General features: G+C 36.4%; 1 pseudogene; it reads left to right on the top strand.

Moving 5' to 3' along the window:
- The first annotated feature begins 18,062 nt into the window (after positions 1-18,062).
- Positions 18,063-18,180, top strand: LOC126471851 (5S ribosomal RNA; annotated as a pseudogene).
- The last annotated feature ends 2,333 nt before the right edge of the window (positions 18,181-20,513 follow it).

Here is a 20,513-nt window from a genome sequence, read left to right as displayed (position 1 = left end):
CAGTAGGTATTTCATAATTTAAGTCACCTCACTTTGGCAGTGGATTATCTGCACAAAGCGAAAAAATGTTACTTTAATTTCATTTATATCACTAGCAGCACACATTGAAAATGATAGTAACTGACTTAAATAGCATAAGTTCGAAGTTTAAACTGTTGAACCTGATTAAAAAATAAGTGAATGAAATTGTTTACGAATGTTGTGGCACTCGAAATATGTGGTATGTGTTAACTTTTTAAAATGAATTTTAACCATTAATATAACAATAGTAAACCACTTAAATAGTAATAGCTCAAAGTTTAAACCACTAATATTGGCTAAAAAATAGGATAAATATGTTTAAAAACCTCATATTAACTTTGCTAACTATCGACATCTAGTAGTCAGAATTTGAAGCACATTCTTGAGTCCCAACGCAGTGAATATAACTATGTGACAAGCAAGAGCTACTGTGCAAGCCACATGGGAATAATGAGATGAAGCGAACCAGAAGGCATAGCCAGATATTCTTATTAGCCATGCCCAGCTCAGACAACTGAGAGGTTAGTCATATATGCAGCAGCTGCCGCCTGAGCAGTTAAATAGCTTGATTTTTGTTTATTTATTAGGTAATTACAAATCGGTTTTAAAAATTCAAAATGCTAACATAAGCTATATGAAAAAGGCTATCCAGAAACAAAATATACTGAATAATATCAGATATCATCTACTAATTAAAAATTTTCGGTAAATATTCGTTGTTGAAAATCCCATGTGAAATTTTTCTTACTGCACATGAATATATGAAGATGTGTCTTGTGGTACCGCATCGTTTAGACGTAACCACCAATTTCACTGGTGTCTTTAGATTTGTAACAATATTGTTTCTATGTGTCATGATAATCACATATATACCATAATTTGTAGTGAAATTATAAGGATTTACATCAACATTACATTTCTGTTGAGTAACTCGTTTTAAATCGAGAAACTCATCATAAGCTTTTAAATAATCCTGTGGTGGTTCAAAATTCTTGTGCTTCCTGACGAAATATTTCTTTTCTTCCATTTTTTAAATGTAGATTACGCAGCTTTATGTGATCAGATAGTGATGAATCGGCCAGTTGGTTATTTTATCTATTAGTTTCAAACACAACAAAAATAAAATAAGGCATACCTAATTCTATTGAGTCGTTCCAACTTGTGAGTACTAGCACAAAATTTTTCTTGATACCTAAATCAGCAACTTCAACAGTTTGTAGTTCACAGAAATATATCGGTATTTTAGGATTTTACAGTATATTTTCTCGTTGTTCAAGCTCATAATTAGTTTCATATTTAACGATAGGTATATGAATTACATAGATTCTACTATAATTTTAACTTTTTTTGGAAGTTTCTCTTTTATTTCAGCTCCAGGATCATTGCACTTAGCCCTAAGAAGAGCATCTCCAGCACTGGAACTCCATGCGAAAGTTACAGTAAGATACCCTTCCCAGAAAATTTCTTTATAGTCCCTACAGAAACCACCAAGCATATACAACGAATAAAGCATTTCATTTCTCTTACTCTTTACTTTACAGTTATTAAGTACATGTCATTCCATACTTATTTATCATTAAGAGATGAATTCAAATAAACAAAACCCATGACTCATGATAAAATAAAAGAATCCTCTATTCCAGAAATAATATTATTTCCTTTCTTTGTGGTTATAAAATTAAATTGCTTTGCCACATAATTATCAATTAGTTTTTATTAGATTTTCTATCATAAGTTGGATAATCTGTACAATTGGTTCCAATAATACTGAAGCTCATGTACAACTGAGCATGATTAGGTTGAAGCCATCCATTTCCTATATTTATCTTAATTTCTGTATGCTTGTTAGGAGTGTTTAGATAATTTTTTGATTACTTATTGCAGAAGAGTGAGTAGAACTGATAGCTCTCTATTTTTGTTCATTATTTATTAAGGAATGAAAGTTTATTAAGACATGCCTAACACAATTGTCACACAAGTTCCACTGAAGTCAACTGTAGTATCATTTTCATCAGTTATAGTTATTTCTAATTCCTATATAGTATCAAAAATTGAAGTATATACAGGATAATGTGGTTCATGAATTACTGGTCCACCAAATTCGACAGTACACCAGAATGAAGCAATAAAATTTGTTTCTTGATGAAAGTGATCAGTAAGCTTTACAAACATTCCCTCATCTAGATTAAAATTTATGTCAATTAACTCGCACAAAAAAAATTTAGGAACATCATTAATAATAACTTTTACATTAGGTTCAGTAGTTTCACCACTAAATCCAAGCACACTTGCGTTGCTATCTTTTATATCCACATATAATTTAATATCACTCTCAATAATGATTGTATTTTTCATTTTTTTAATGTGTATATTAGGCATTTTTAATAAATAAATTTCTCCTAGATTCTCAAACTTTATTTGCCAATAGCAATTTCTATTGTTTCTCCATCACAGTATAATTTATTATTTTTGTGCAATATTTGGAGTCAGAAATGTTGCATGAAAATCAACTAGTGCTACATTATTAAAACCTTCTCATACAGGTACAGTCAATCATTTTTTGAGAACAGATGACTTACCACTCAACTGAAATAGGCATCTCATTTAATATTAATAAAATTTTATTTAGTTAAATAAAAAAGATAGGGAACGAAAAATAAGAATTCCAGTGAAGAAATCAAAAAAATAAAAATGGTAAGCTTTTACCAATTTCTATTCGATGTGCAATAACAAGACCAAGTGGTTGTGGAAAAACAACATTAATTATTGACAGTTATATTCTACCTGCAGGATGGTTAAATTGGAATAAAATAAAGCACTTCTATGTTTATTCAAAAAGTTTAGATCAACTGAAAGATCAAGAATTTATGAAAATCTGTAACCAGTGTAGAGATAGAAATAACGAGAAGATTACTATGTTTAATGAAAAAACTGATGAAATTATACCACTGGATCAGTGCCAAGATAATTCACTTGCAGTATTCAATGATACCATTTTTGAAAATCAAGATGGAGTTAGAGAATATTTTACAAGAGGAAGACATAAAGGAATAAATTGTTTTTATCTAGTTCAGACATATTCAAAATGACAAAACAATTAGTAAGGGATAATCTAAAATTTTAAATACTTGTAGATAAGGTAATACAAATTTAAATCACATTTGCACATTTTTCTTTTTGGCGACTTAACCTTCTCTGATTATTTTGCCTGCTATTTGATTAAGGTTTAGGTCTACCTAAGTTTTCAGAGCAATCTTTATACCGATTGAATTTATTATTTCAATGTGTTCCTTTTCACCTACGGATATTATAAGGTTGCAACAGATACCGCAAAAATATTTTGGGGGGCAGTCAGAGAAAGCCAGGTGCTGTGAACTAATCTTGTACCAAGAACTTTAGATTTGGGGAGCATATTCATGCTACTGATATGACACTCTTTTCTGGCATGTTGAAAAGTAAATTAGCGATATCCTAAATTGGCTTCATATGACAATATCTTTACCTTCAATTAATCTTTTGCTTTTTTAAAAGTAATCTTTTTGCATTTAACAGATGGACAAACATTCATGATCTTTTTATAAGGGATCCTATGTCTTTCTCACTTGAGAATTACAAGCCGTGTTGGCTTTAATCTGAATAGTCCTGTGGGCATCGGAAGATCTGGGGAGCACTTGGTCACTGCTCTATTTTAAAACACAGACGTTCACATGCACCAAATCCACACGGGCAAGTGAATCTCGACAAAAGAATTGTATACACCTCATGGATGGCATCGAACAGGATATGGCGGCGGCATATTTTTTAGCGTGAAGTGCTTGGAAACAAATCGACTCATCTTGCAACATGCACACTCGATACAGATTTTTTTGATAATTAAAAATGTTAACCACAAATAAAAATACGAAAGCAAGCTATAAATTTTAAGGTTTAGGTTGAGATTTGAATTTATAGACCGTGTGGTCGCGCCTTACGGAAATCACATTATTCTGCACGTGATTAATTGAACTAAAAGTTATAAGTGGTACCTAAAGGATCACTGCAAAAATAGCTACGAGAAAAATTGTTGAGTTTAACAAATAAGTAACACATTCAAATACCATTTATCCCGTGTTTGACGCAGCCATTCTGAGGGAACGTCCGGTCGCTTACCTGTCTTCAAACACACCCTTACCGAGGGAGGTGGCGCAGTGGTTAGACACTGGACTCGCATTCGGGAGGACGACGGTTCAATCCCGCGTCCGGCCATCCTGATTTAGGTTTTCCATGATTTCCCTAGATCACTCCAGGCAAATGCCGAGATGGTTCCTCTGAAAGGGCACGGCCGACTTCCTCCCCATCCTTCCCTAATCCGATGAGACCGATGACCACGCTGTCTGGTCCCCTTCCCCAAAACAACCAACCAACCAACCAACCAAACACACCCTTGACTACCCGTCGCGCGGAGCTCTCCCCAAGCAGCCCAAGGTGGTGGTGGAGGCCCATGAGCAACCTCTGTTAGGAAAACGTTTAGCTTTACACATCTTTGGCCAAATCCTCCTGTTCCTGCTTTCTGCCTTCCACTGACACGATTCAGGTTGGTAGAAGATTGAGAAACCCACCACTACTCTGGTTCATCTGCTACTACATTCAAATCAGTCACACATGACCACACACATTAAGGAATGGGAAAAAACGGAAATAAGGACACAGGACGTGCACATAAGAATGAAAAAGAAAATACGTCGACCCATATCATTTCTACGGGCATGCGGTAGTTGGGGCTGAGATTATTTTGCAGTTAGTAGTGCTCTGTTGGTTATTGGGAGCTCCAATTTTAGGCAGGTCATGGAGCCCCTCAGGAACATAGTGGCTTGGGCAGGGAAGAAGTCGAACGTTCACTCAGTGTGCTAGCATGTGGGATGCAGCCATCTGCAGATTGTTGCACATGTCGGCACCAACGATGTCGTCGTCGGGGTTCTGAGGAAATCCTTGGGTCCTTTCGGTGGCTGGCTAAATTGACGAAGGCAGCCTCCATCTCTCGAGGAGTGGAAGCCAAGTTGACGATGTGCAGCATCGCACCCAGGGTGGACCGGGGTCCTCTGGCTTGGAGTCGAGAGGAGAATCAAAACCAGAGGCTACGACAGCTCTGTGACGGAAATGGTTGCAGATTCCTCGGCCTACACTATGGGAAGCAGGGTTGTAGGACGCCCCTCGATAGATCAGGGGTGCACTACACAGAGGAAGCAGCTACATGGATGGCACAGTACTTGGGGCATGAACATGGGGTTTTTTTTAGATTAGGTTCCTCCCCATGGGAAGCAAACCGTTGGCCTGAAAAATTACCAGTTCATGTCACTCATGTGGGTGTGCCAACTGTAAAAATTGTTCATTCGCGTAAACAGGTCATTCCAAAGGATTTAAATATGCTTAATATCATGTGAGTAAATTTTCGCAGTGTCTGTAGCAAGATCCCCGAGTTACTATCCGAAATAAACAGGAGCATTGCCAGTATTGTATTAGGTACCGAAAGCTGGTTCAAACCAGACATAAAAAGCGGTGAAATTTTGAACTCGGATTGGACAATGTTTAGGAAGGTTAGGACTGATGCTATGGGAGGTGGTGTGTTAAAAGCTGTTTAAACGCAGTTAAGATCGATATTGGCTCGGACTGTGAAATAGTCTGCATAAAGCTTTCAATCAGACAAGGATTGACCATTGTATTAGGGTGTTTTTATACACCACCAGCATCTGCAACAAACGAAGCAGTACGTTTCAGGGAAAGTCTTGAGTACGTAGGAAGTAAACATCCAAATTATCCATTAGTTGTAGGTGGAGACTTTAATCTGGCATTCACTGACTGGTGAAATTACACGTTTATCACAGGGGCAGAAGCAAAGATTCGTGTGAAGTTATTCTAGGAGCGCTCTCAACATACAACCTTGAGCAATTGGTTAGAAAACCAACTCGAGATGGGAACGTATTAGATATCTTGGCGACAAACTGACCTGATCTTTTGAGGAAATTAATCTAGAATAAGGTATTAGCGACCATAATGTCGTTGTGGCTTGTATGTCGGTGGAAGTTGCAAGAAAACCTAAGAAACAGAGTAGAGATTTCTTGTTTGGGAAAGCAAAAAAAAGTGGCATTAATGAATATCTTCATAGACAGCTCCAAGCATTCACTGCAGGACACAAAGATATTGAGCATCTTTGGTCGGAATTTAAAGGTATTGTCCACCATGTGCTAGAGTAGTATGTGCCTAGCAAAAATATAGGGGAGGGAAAGGATCCACCTTGGTACAACAAACATATTGTGAAGTTGCTAAGGAAGCAGAGAATTTTGCACAGCCGTTTTAAAAGTAGTCACTGCTTCGCTGACAAACAGAAATTATGCGAAATAAAAGCAGCTGTCAGAAGGACAATGAAAGATTCCTTTAACGAATTTAAAAGCAATATTTTATCTGCAGATTCTAAAATTAATCCCAAAAAATTTTGGTCGTACGTAAAATCAATGAACTCTACAAATAATTCAATACCTTCTCTTGCTGACAGCACTGGTAATGTAACTGATTATGATAAACAGAAGGCCCAAATTCTAAACCTAGCTTTCAAAAACTCGTTTATGATAGAGGACTGCAGCACTATTCTCCCTTTCAATTATCAAACAAACGAAAGGGTGGTTGACATAGTGTTTAGTGTATCTGGGATTGTAAAACAGTTAAGATCCTTAGACGCTAGGAAGGCATCTGGTCCAGACAGTATCCCCGTAAGATTTTATGTTGACTATGCTAAAAATATAGCACCATTCTTATCCATCATCTATCAGAGATCATTGGAACAGCGGAAAGTTCCATGGGACTGGAAGAAGGTCCAGGTCATAGCAATCTATAAAACGGGCACAAAATCGGATGCACATAATAACTCGCCAATTTCACTGACATCGATTTGTTGTAGAATCATGGAACATATTTTGTGTTCAGACATAATGACCGTTCTAGACTGAGAAGCTCATCTGCAGAAAGCAGCACGGTTTTAGGAAACAGCTGTCATGCGATACACAGCTAGCCCTCCTTGTGCATGATATACAACAGGCTTCAGGTACCGGTTCCCAGGTTGATGCCATATTTCTCGACTTTCGAAAGGCGTTCGACTCAGTTGAGCACTGCCGCTTGCTCCAAAAAGTGCGCACTTATGGTCTATACGATAACAGGGAGTAGTATGTCGTCCTGAATGGGGAGACTTCAACAGAAACAAGCATAACTTCAGGTGTGCTCCAGGGCTCTTTACGATTTACATAAACGATCTGGTTGATGGTATTGACAGCAGCATTAGACTGTTTGCCGATGATGCTATAGTCTACAAGAAAGTAGTATCACACAAAAGTTGTGAAGAGACCAATGAGGATTTGTAGAAAATAAATGCGTGATGTAGTCTGGTCCCTTCAACCCCCCACAAACCAATCAACCAACCAACCAAATGCGTGGTGTTATGACTGGCAGTTATCTCTCAATATTAGTAAGTGTAACCTACTGCGTATAACAAGGCGAAAATCCTCATTAATGTACGAGTACAAAATAAATTCCCAGTCTTTGGAAGTGGTAACATCTGTCAAGTATCTGGGTGTGATTATTCAAAACGATCTCAAATGGAATTATCAGATTACACAAGTAACGGATAAGGAGAACTCTAGATTGCGGTTTACTGGTAGATTCCTGAAGGGATACAGTTCTTCAACAAAGGAAATAGCTTACAATAAGTTAGTTCGTTCAGTCTTAGAGTATTGTTCATCTGTATGGGACCCTTACCAGTTGGGTCTGATTCAAGAGATTCAGAAGGTCCAAAAAGAGCGGCAAGATTCGTGACTGGTACATTTAGCCATCGCGAGAGCGTTACAAATCTCACAGAAAGTTTGAAGTGGGACACACTTGCAGATAGACGGCGCGCTAAACGGAAAGGGCTCCTCACTAAATTCCGAAATTCGATCTTCACCGAGGATGTAGAACATATATTATTGCCACCAACTTTCAAATCGCGCAATGATCACCATTCAAAGATAAGGGAAATTAGAACTCGTACTGAGGCATTCAGATAGTCATTTTTCCCTTGTGCGATCCACGAGTGGAACAGAGGATGGAAATATGACTTTGGTGCGAATTGTGCCCTCTATCACATACCGCTTGGTGGCTAGCGGAGTATATATGTAGATGTTAATTAGTTTCATAAAAGATCGATTTAATTCTGATTTTGTATATCAGATAGCGTGAAGATTTGTTTTGGTACTAATTTGGTCATGTTACGACACCTATTGTGACGTTACAGATTGTCAGTAGTGATTTATAATTTGATGATTCTAATGACATATGTATACGTGTTGGAATGACCAGGTTGGATTTCTTACAAAAGATATGTCTAGGAAACCTACTGAGGGAAAATACAGATGTTGTATAACAGATTTCAAAACCTAATTTCTTTATCCTTATTAAATGAGCACTTTCAAAGATGATATTGCATATCCATGATGATGGTATTTTACTTAAATATATAAATTAATTTTGAGAAGTTCTTGATTATATAGTAGAATATGAAAAATTAGAAAAAAATGATCAACATTATACTAATCGTTCATGGGCTAGTAAAGAAGCAAAATGTGGGCCAGATAATGTGATTGCTACTTTATTTTACAAGAATAGAAGCAGAATGTATTGTCTTATTAATTTTTATGAATCCATACATAAAAATAAATTTCATTTGTCGTTAGTGAATGTTTTAGGAATATGATGCAGAGTTTGTTAAAAACTAAGTGAAATAGAAAAAAATTGAAGAACTGAAAGAAGGATTCAAGTTTTGGAAGAAACAACCAAGAACAGAATATGAAAAATATAAAAAAGAAGATCAACCTGTTACTAATGCAATCAAAAAGTTGTGTTGGGTTGATTTAAGGGAAGAGACAAACAGCAAGGTCATCAGTCTCATCAGATTAGGGAAGGATGGGGAAGGAAGTCTGCCACGCCCTGTCAAAGGAACCGTCCTGGCATTTGACTGAAGCGATTTAGGGAAATCACGGAAAACGTAAATCAAAATGAACAGATACGGGTATGAACCGTCATCCTCCCAAATGTGAATCCAGTGTGCTGACAGGTAATCGACAAGTTAAGAAAAATAATTTTGATTTAGGTGATCCTGTATTGCGAGCTACTGAAGAAGATACTGAGGTTGAAAAACAAATGGTTCCATATTGGGATAGTCATTTAGAAGAATTTGGTGATGTACCAAGATATGTAAGTCCGAAGTATGAATGGTCTGATGATCATTCTACTTTGTTGACTATACATTAACCAAATCAGAAGCACAAGATGCATTAAAGAAGTATGACAAAGAGATTACAGATAGAAAAAAATATAGCTCAACCTAAAGATGGCAGTAGGAAAATAAATATAACTGATAGAATGTTAAAGTATATCAATCATAGTGAATATAAAGTTTTATTATTGAAACCAGTTTCTATGTTTAAATATGTTGGTCATTTACCAGTAAAATTTGAGGAAGGTAATTTAAATACTGGTGGAAAATAATATGAAGGTAGACATGGATTAATGAATCTGTTCACTAAAAAGCAGATTACTGTGGACAATATCAGTGAAAAATTTTAATCCTGTTGGGTTATCAATTTATGCAGATATATTATTCAATTCAGCAGTAATATATCCTTATCATAATACAGACAAAATAAGATCAAGTGAAGGTATGAAATATAAAAGTTTGATACAAAAAATTGCTGAAGATGATTTTCCTAAACTAAGACAAACACTTTCTAATTAAGATTATGCAGATGGGAAAAATCTTTCTAAAAAAATACACACAAAAGGTTTAAAACAGATATACACAAATTACTTCATTAAAATTTTGTAGTCATTGTCTATTTAGTACAACTCACTTGAACCAAGATATTTAACCACTTCTTTAGAAATATTTCCTCAAAACGAATCAAACAAACTTTTTATCGTTATTCTTATAATAACATATCCAGTTTGATTCATTTAGAGGAAATATTTCTAAAGAAGTGGTTAAATATCTTGTATCAAGTTTGTTGTACTATAATAGACAACAAATACAAAATTGTAATGAAGTAATTTCTGTGTATCTGTTTTAAAACTTACGTCAGATAATTATAGGTCTAATGATAGTTTGAATCTAATAAATGGACGTTTTCAGAACTAAGGCATGGGTAAAGGCAGCTGCAAGGTCAATGAGCAAATTAACACAGAAAAAAATAAAAAAGAGTTGGAATCAAAAAAAGATTTTCGATAAAATATTAAAAAGAAATAAATCCAAAAACAAAAATATATATTGAACACTTCAACAACAATCTAAGTGATGTTTATAATAAGTGAGCAGAATGAAAATCATTACTAGGTGGAAAAATTGAATATAATCAAACAATTTGAAAAAGAATTCAGTAACATTTTTAAGGCATCTAAAAGTTATATTGACTTTAAAGGTAGTAGACAGGTAGATATAAAATATCCAGTACATGGCTATGATGTAGTTACCAAACAATATTTAGAAAATAAGTTTTCATCAGCTAAATCAGACTTTGCATCAGTTATCACTGACTCTAGTTAGTCCATGCCTAAACAGTCTAATTACAAAACCTTATTAAGCAAGTATTGTGACACAATTATGCCAACAAAAAAGAACTAAAAGCTGAATACGAAAATATTCTAACACTCAAAAAATGGCTCTGAGCACTATAGGACTTAACATCTGAGGTTATCAGTCCCCTAGAACTTAGAACTACGTAAACCTAACTAACCTAAGGAAATCACACACATCCATGCCCGAGGCAGGATTCGAACCTGCGACCGTAGTGGTCACGCGGTTCCAGACTGAAGCGCCTAGAACCGCTCGGCCACAACGGCTAGCTATATGGTATTACTAGAGAAGATTATCATAAGAAGATAAATGACATCAATTCAACTCTTAATTATACTTTATACAGATGTGGTGTATTGTAAAGACAGGTATATGATAAACAAGTATATGTGTTTCGATTTACCTTAGACCAGGAAGTACAGAAGTGTATATTTCAGTATGCTTTCACACTGAAAAAGTTTTTATTGTAGACAGTAAATGCAGATATGAAAAAAATGTTTCAAAGTTTGGTAATTTGTGGTAAGTTCCTATGAGATCAAACTACTGAAGCAATCGGTCCCTAGGCTTACACACTACGTAATCTAACTTAAACTAACTTACACTAATGACAACACATATACCCATACCAGAGGGAGGACTTGAACCTCTGATGGATGGAGCCACGCAAACCATGGCAAGATGCCTCAGACCGCACGGCTACCCCACACGGCCACATTTAATAGTCTATATATCACTGTAAGTGATTGTGATGTTCAAACATATGAAATAAGTAATACTAATCAGTCAGTAACAGTACATAAATCAAATTTACTATCTACAAGATTGAGAATAGATCTAGCAATACACCTTTCCATTTATCTTAACCTATAGATATAAAAATAATTTCATTTGATGAAATTTAATCTAGATTAATGGATAATCATATGTGACGTTTGAAGTGTAAAAAATTTACGGAAACACATCTCTGTCAATGAGTAACAACTAAATATGGAAGTAAAAGAAATGGAGGCCTTTTCAGAGTATCTAAAACTAAAAATGGTAAGAATGTTAAAAAAGTTTGTAGGTGAAGGGGAGACCAAATATCTCACCCCTAATATTTATGAAGAAATTATTAATGAATTACATAAACTGATGAGAAAAAAATTAATAGAAAACATGTTGTTTCTCTTCATACAGATGATTTATAGCAAGCGAATATAGCAGAAATTAATTCTGGTTAACTCAAAGGAATTTCAAAAATAAATATGAGTCATAAATATTTATTTACTATACTCAACAGTTTTTTAGATTTTGTTTGTTTCATTCAAATTAAAGATAAAACAGGTAAAATTGTAGCTGACTCTTTTGAAAAAATATTTAGAGGAAGAAATCCAAAAAATTTACAAACAGATAATGGTAAATAATTCTATAATAAAGAATTTCTAGAACTGATGAAAAATATAAAACTAATCATTACTCAGCTTTTACTGTATTAAAAACATCTGTTGTAGAAATATTCAATAGAACAATTAAAGAAAAGGTGTGGAAAAAAATTTGACTTACAAGGAAATTATGAGTGGGTTGACTTGGTTTCAAACTAGTTGATGAATACTCCAAGATGCTACTCCAGGCGGGTGTAAAATGAATGTGCACAAACGAAAATAATAAATGCTGAAATGAAGATTTGGCCCTGTCTGACTTCCTCCTGAAGCAGATCTTAGGATCTCTTAATTCTATAAATTACAATCTAAACATAAATGAGTGATGAAGGCAACTAATCCTACTAAATGATAAATGTTGCTCCTGCCATTATATTTATTGTAGATTAAAAAATACCTTTATATTACAAAGGTTACATTTCCTGAGTAAGATTACTAATCAATTGCCCAACTCTGCCGCTTATGACTGCGTGGCCTAATATCAATAACACGAATTGACTGACATCATCTACATAGCAAACACTAGAAGACACTGCTTTCAAAGATGATCTACAGTGGTGTGGAACCTCAGTGGAAATAAAATAACGTTATCACAGCTGTTTAGCTTTTATAGCCCTAATAAGCCGAAGCAATTTGCGATATCACCATATGTACTGCGTCCGCTGCGTCGAAGTGAAGGTTCTCGTACTCGTCTGTGACGATGGAAGAACTCCAGCCGCAATAAACTCTTTCAAACACTAGGACGGCAGAAGGTGGTCCTCTGAATAATATACTCTAATACTGTCTTCTCCTCTCTGTGTTCTACAGACGAGAAACGCGAACTCCCAGCCACAAGGACGGAGTTCAGATAATGTCGAATCGTAAGTATAGGCAGAAGAAGTGCTGCCCAGAATTCTTCTGCGTGCACTTGGCTGTGCTGAGTCTCGCCGACTGACGAGTCGGACGTCAAAGAACGGCTTAAATACTATGGAAAGTGGGGGTGGTCTGGATTTCACGTGATAGCAGAGATAAACCTTGTCAAGGATAAAATATCGATCATAGTACATCAAAGATAAAAACTTCTCATCGATTCTGTAGCACCACTGTCCATATATCACTGAGTTTCATAGCTTCTTCTTTTCTGTTAAAATTATCCCCATGTTTATGTATTTCGATAGCTTCTCTATATAGATGTGGATAATAGTTCGTCATAGTAGATAAAACTTTAGTTTCCGAAAATTTCACTACGTGATCACCACTGAAGAGCTTGTTCCGCCACGGCTGACTGTCTGTTTTCCCTAGTCGCCAAAGACATTTATGTGCCTTCAACCGTGTATTCACGCTTCTGTTAGTAGTTCCAATGTAGACCCTACCACATGTGCACGAAATCTTGCATAAACCACTTGCAGACAGAGGGGGAAGTTGATCCTTAACGGAACAAAGTGCTTGGCCTGTTTTCTTAGTTGGTCTGAAAATCGGTCGAGTGCTATGTTTCCTTAAAATCTTGCCAATTTGATCTGTTACTCTTTTAATGAAGGGTGGAGAAACCATGACTACCATCGCTGTGACCTATGGTTGTCCTTGAGATTTCTGTTATTCGGTCGAAAACTCTATTTATTTCCTTACTAGAGGACCCATTCATCTCAAAAGCCTGCTTTAGATGTTTTAACTCGGTGTCCAGGTATTCCGGCGCACAAATCCTTTTAGCTCTGTCCACTAGACTTTTAATTACACCTCTTTTCTGTTGTGGATTATGACTGGAATATTTATGCAAGTATCTGTCGGTATGTGTAACCTTCCGAAAGACTTTATGCTTCAAGCTGCCATCAGTCTGTCTCATAACGAAGACATCCAAGTAGGATATTGCATTGTCTTTCTCCATGTCCATGGTAATCTGGATTTTAGGATCTATACTATTTTAATAACAAAAGAATTCATCTAAAGCTTTTTTGCCATCTGACCAAACCACAAATGTATCATCCACGTATCGATACCATCGACATGGTTTCTTTTTATCTTTGACATACTATGATCGATAGTTATATTTTGTCCTTTACAAGGTTTATCTCTGCTATCACGTGAAATCCAATCCACACCCACTTTCCATATTATTTAGGCCATTTTTCGACGTCCGACTCGTCAGTCAGCAAGACTCAGCACAACCAGGAGCACCTCCGACGTCCAACGTAGCTTTTGACGAAACGTCAGGTATAGAAGAGTTCCATGGACCACGACCATACAACCCGGAAGAATTCTCGGCAGCTGAAGCAACTGGTCGGGAAAGCCTTCATTGTATGAGAGGAAGTGCTCTCAATTACTGAACGTTGCGTACTCAACGACGACTTCCAACCCAGAGGGGAAGTCCAGAGTCGTATAGGTTAGCAACCATATAGTGCCTAACTGTTCTAACTATAAACTCTCCTGAGAGCAAAGACAGCAAGTCTGTCTGTACCAACAAAGTTTATACCGAGCGACCATCACACACGGGCGCTCAACACGGAAGACAACGTCTCTCCAGTGCTGGCTTCCCAGCAAGGCTTGGCTCCCCACCATCTTAATTAAGAAAAACGAATCATATTCCCGAAACCACGGAATATTCTCCCTCTCTACAGATTCTTCCGAACGTTGATCAACCATATTTTAGTCTTCTGTCGTCCAGCGCAGACAGTTTGCGAGGAAAACCCTATACTCGTACAATGGAATGCTTCTAAATAAAAATCCTTGGAAATAACCCAATCTGCATGGTTTCTGAGGTGCCGCTTCTTCGTTCCTCTCACCTGCGTCCAAGATTATCAGTATTTGGAAGTATTATCTGGTTATCCTTCCGATTCTTACTACAATAGCGGCCGACCATCACCCTATTGTGCTCCAGAGCTCAGGTGCCACGATGCCCATCTAGCTACTTCCTGTGTTTAAGCAGGACCAACACCTGTGCAGGCCTTCCACCCAAAGCTTGAGTTCTGCCTGCCATTTCATCTCCACTGCCATTCCAACCTCTACTAGTATAGGCAATCATTCATTACACCTTTTTTATAATAAAGACACTCCATCATCTTTCATGGAATAAGCGTTACCAATTATTTACAAGACATACGTGACAATGTCAGTCTCCTTTATATATTCATATATATGATAGTAAGGTGCGAAATTATAGCCACCTTACAATACAATAACTAAATATTCAACTATACGATTGAAGCCAACTAAATTTAATGACAAGAAGTATAAGACTGCTGCCATATTATCTAATGATGAAACTAAACATAAAGTTGGCGATAAAGTTATAATTAGTACAGCTAAAGGAATGTTTGAAAAGGTTATACAGCTAATTAGTCAACAGAAATTTTTGAAATTTAAGAGTTTATTCATTCTGATCCAGTCACATATAAGTTAAAGGCATTGGATGGAGAAAAAATAAATGGAAATTTTTATGAATACACACTACAGAAAGCAGAATATTCTGATGTATATCTTGTTGAGAAAATTTTGAGAAGGAAAGGCAATGAAGTATATGTTAAATGGTTGGGATTTGATAATTCACATAATAGTTGGGATAGTAAGGACAATGTTATTTAATAAAATATTTGTTACATATTGTAAAATTTGTTGCTCAGTGTGTCTATTATCTGATGAAAGGTAAATTCTGTAAAAATACTGATTCAATTCTTCTTTCATTTTATTGGACAAGTTAATCGACTTATGATTACGTTATGTTACTATAATTTCTTCATTATTTGAATGTCTGTCTTCAAACACCTATAATGAAGTTCGCAGCTTTCCTGTTTGACATCTAATCACTTATTAATGATACTGAAAGTCCTTATCAAATAATAGTAGAATAACAAACATGTTTCTCAAATTAGTATTTTCAGCTGCATTTCAATAATTTTTTCTAAAAGCAGTTCTTCTAATCTTCTTAAGTTCTGAAATTCTTCTCTTCTTTTCTTCAGCAGACACATAGCTATTTCTTTATCAGTTTGGTAATCTTCAGTTTGTCCTTATAAATTTTCAGTTTTTGGATGTAGTTTATATTCACCACATTATCTAACTGACGGAATATCTTGTTCATAGAGCCAGTCTTGGAATTGTTCAGCTAATCTCACTCTCGATTTTAAAATTAATTCATTTATAAAAACAGTATTTTTTGATGTTTTTCTCTTACATGGTCTCTGATTGCTTTTCTAGGATTAGTAAATTCCAGTATCTCTATAACATCCTTAGCTTTAACCCATGGATTATTCTCTTTATCAGTTATCACAAGAACTTCTTTATTGTTATAAATAATCCTGTTGTTATACTGAAATGTAGTGGTTGGCACGAAAATAGGGCTTCAAGTCATCTCGCCATTTTACAGGATTGCCAATTTTTTTTATAGTAATAATTCCAAATGTTCATAAAAATTCAAAGAAAAAAGTATTGGGCAACTCTATTTTTAGTCTAGAATATGATAGAGTACTTTCCAAAAGAAAATTCTCACTAGCTGCTAGGAAAAAAAATGAAAACTAATGCTCGAAGAAATTTTTTAGGAATAACATTTTTTACTTCAGCCTGTGGTGACAACGGAATCACTAATGTAATTGAATTGGACTGAAAAAAATGGACATCCTCGAAGTTTACAGATGTATATACCTGCGTCTTGTATTTCGGAAACATAAAAGTATTCAAAGATAAAAAATAAAATATTATAAGAGGTGTGAAACTGTGCTGGCTGCGTAGCGAAAAATATAGTCCCTGATGAATTTTCATTCTGTAGGACTGCGAAGAAATTTACCATGAGAAAGTTGTTAAGAAAACTACAAAATTATTTTTGGTAACATTTCAGACATCATTATTGTATCGTATCACGTACAGAGGCAAATTACTTCCGCGATATTCCGTGCACAGCAGCAGCGTGAGACGTTGTAGGTCGTCGCCAAGAATTTTGTTCAGATGGCTCATTTTTATATGACTGAGAATATTCCTTAGTTCTCGAAAATATTTTAGTTGCTGCTAATACATATCCTTCGTCATTGCATCCATCACTCAAATCGCTAATATACGCTATGTAAAAGTAATTGTAGTTATTTTGAAGCCAATATCAGATGTCTGCTGAAGGGGAAAAACATTCAAAGTATGTCCTGTATAACTGAAATGAGTAGACAAACATTTAAATCAAGTCAGCTTTTTATATAGATGACACTTACCTAAACTGAAGGATCTTCTGACTCCGTGTCTTCAGATTCACTGTTGCTTATTTCAGCCAGGCGTATCATCACAGATTCCACTATAGTGTCTCTTAAACCGAGTTTCAAATCAGTTTCTTGCAATGCTTCTGCATGTTTTATGCACCTCTCTTAGTCCGTCTGAGTAACATTGTCAAGAGCTTCGTGTGTTAGCTTCTCGACATCAGCAAGTTTGAAAGAAGTATTTATTTTCGCTACTTCTCTCTTTATTTGGGCCCATATCAATTCAATGGGATTATATGGACAGTGATACGGTGGTAGACGTACCACTTGGTGTCCCATTTCGTTTGCCAGTTGATCTAATCCGTAAGTCTTTTTGGCCCCTATGATTGCTTCCTTAGACAGGAGTTCAGTCTTCACTTTATCGACTGAAAATGAAACATTCTTTCTCTTTAAATTCTGCATAATATCTGCCTTGCGCCAATTTGAATGTGGCAGGTGTTCCTTAAGTGAAATTAAATATTATTGTCTTTTGTGGTGACTAAAGTCAATTTTTACAGGTTGTCAAATTCTTGAGACCCTGGAAATCCACATAAATTTCATATTGTGTTAATTTTGCAGGCATGAAAGATTTCCCAGCCAGAATATTATACAGAGAAGCTGAAATATAACTATTTAAAGAATCTATCACATTGTTTTTTAGTTTTGCAGTATGTACTAGCATAAACCTTGAAAATTCAAGAGCAATGAAAGGAAATATCATAGAGTCATTAATAATTAATTTTTTTTACAGCTGTCAAATGGTTCATGTCTTGAAGATCTTCATAATTACAACCAGTATGAGTATATCGCGCCAATGGTCATACCACAGTGGTAACACTGGTTCCCATCAGATCACCAAAGTTAAGCGCTGTAGGGCTGGGCTAGCATTTGAATGGGTGACCATCCAGTCTGCCGAGCACTGTTGGCAAGTGGGCTGCACTCGGCACTTGTGAGGCAAACTGAGGAGCTCCTTGATTGAGAAGTAGTGGCTCGAGTCTCAGAAACTGATGTACAGGCGGGAGAGTGGTGTGCTGATAAGATGCCCCTCCATATCCACATCCGGTGACACCTGTGGGCTTAGGATGACACGGCGGCCGGTTGGTACTTCAGGGTCCCCCAGGGCCTGTGAAAGGAGTTTACATTTATATGAGTATATCGCCTAGAAACAGAAAGTTTTACATTTTTCTTATAAAAAATATTATAAACAGAGAGCGTAAAAGTAAGCAAATTAAAATCTAGAGCAAAATAATTTGGAAGAAGAGGCTATTCTAAACTTAGAAAACATTAGCGCATTGATCTTAACAATAACAATAATAATAGTGTGATTCTTGAGTTTCTACCGGCGTATTTGATAATCAAAATATCCACGGGTGTACTGCCAGTCTACAGTGTCCAACGGGCACAATATTTCGGCGATCATACATGTCGCCATCATCAGGTGAACTGACGGACTGAGCTCCTGTGAACGTGCCGATACGGATATCCGTACGCTATGGCTGCTCAGGGGGAACTGGGTTCGGTCGCGGCGGCGGCCGATTTAAATACCCTCCACCCGCGGCGCACTCCCTCCGCCGTCCTCGCCCCCCCGTGGTCGCGCGGTGGAACAGATTGCGACGGCGTCTGAGATGACGTGGTGTGATGGCTCTGTCCACCGTGGTCGTCACAACTATACGTTTGCTCGATTAATTCTTGATTAAACGAATCGCTGGTTCCCAAGCCTTGCTAAATTTTATAGCCACAGTCACGGTTTATGAGGTCGTCATTGGTGCGAATTTCGATGGCCTCTCTAACATCGCTGTCCCAGTATCTCGACGTCTGTACCAGAATCCTCGTGCGTTCATACTCCATAGCGTGATTTTCTGACAAACAATGTTCAGCGACCGCCGACTTGCTCGGATACATCAGTCGAGTGTGCCTCTGGTGTTCATGGCATCGATCCTCGACGGTACGCATCGTCTGACCAATATACGACTTGCCACATTGACACGGAATCTGGTACACGCCGGCCTTCCTCAAACCGAGGTCATCTTTGGCACTCCCCACCAGTGCACGAGTTTTATTCGGAGGTCAAAACACAGTTCCGACCCGGTATTTCTTCAAAATGCGGGCGATTTTCCCCGAGAGTGCGCCTGTATATGGAATAAACGCAGTGCTTACCTCCTCCCTCGTGATTTCATCCATCTCCAAAGGTTGTGCTGTAGTGGTTGGGTGGAGAGCACGTTGAATCTGCCACTCTGAGTACCCATTTTTTCGAAATACAGTTCTCAGATGTTCCAATTCCTGGGGTAGACTCTCTGTGTCAGAGATAGTGCGCGCTCTATGTACTAGAGTTTTAAGTAAATTCTCGAAGCTTCGCCATATCTTTAGCCTTAAAACATGGTTTATCGATTTCATCAATAATCATGAACACTTGCGTATTATTATAGGTATGCTTGTTGTTGATGAGGTTGATGACTGGATAATTTTTATTAGAATTTTTCATAATTAAAATAATAAGTACTTGGTTCACTTATTGCTTTTGTTAACTTTTGTTCATATTTAGGTAGCACTGTCTCATTAATCTTCAACTAATTTAATCCCACCTTATAGTATTTTAAGTATATAAACGAAGGGCACGTTTACTATTGTTGTTTATGAAAATTGTAGTTGTGGATGACAGGAGTAAACAACAAAAATTTGAACGAATTATGATACATTAAGAGAATCATTAGTGTTATTTCAGTTAACACTCAATCTTAAGCTAAATGGTGAATTGAATGAAGAAACTTTAAATTTTATGAATAAACAAAGATTTGGGGTAAAAGATGAAAATACCGACTGTGGAGCTACTATGAATAAATGGAATTTGAAAAATATAAAATGGTATTATAGAGGCGAAACTAAAAAGGTATTACAAGTAACAAAGGTGGCATATCATTTATAAGCGAAGTATATCAAGATTACAATAATACTGATATTGAATTATAAATAAGAGTTGAGTACATAGTTATGAAATATACAGTCAGTAACAATCCAGTGGAAAAACAAATAGATGATGAAGAGTTGTGGTAGTTGGAGGTTGATGGAAGTACACCAAAAGGTAAAGCTCATCTATTAGAAGTTCTCGTTTATGAAATTGATCATGCATTAGTTCTAGAGGAAACTGACATTTTCGAGCAATAATGTACCCTTACAATAATGAATCAAATTTAGAATTAGCTCAAGATTATACGGATGCTATTCAAAGCTTTTATGGGAAAAATATCGTTAACTACACAGTCA

This window comes from Schistocerca serialis, chromosome 3 (genome assembly GCF_023864345.2).
Source record: "Schistocerca serialis cubense isolate TAMUIC-IGC-003099 chromosome 3, iqSchSeri2.2, whole genome shotgun sequence".
NCBI lineage: Eukaryota > Metazoa > Arthropoda > Insecta > Orthoptera > Acrididae > Schistocerca > Schistocerca serialis.
This window is presented reverse-complemented; position numbering and strand designations above follow the sequence as displayed.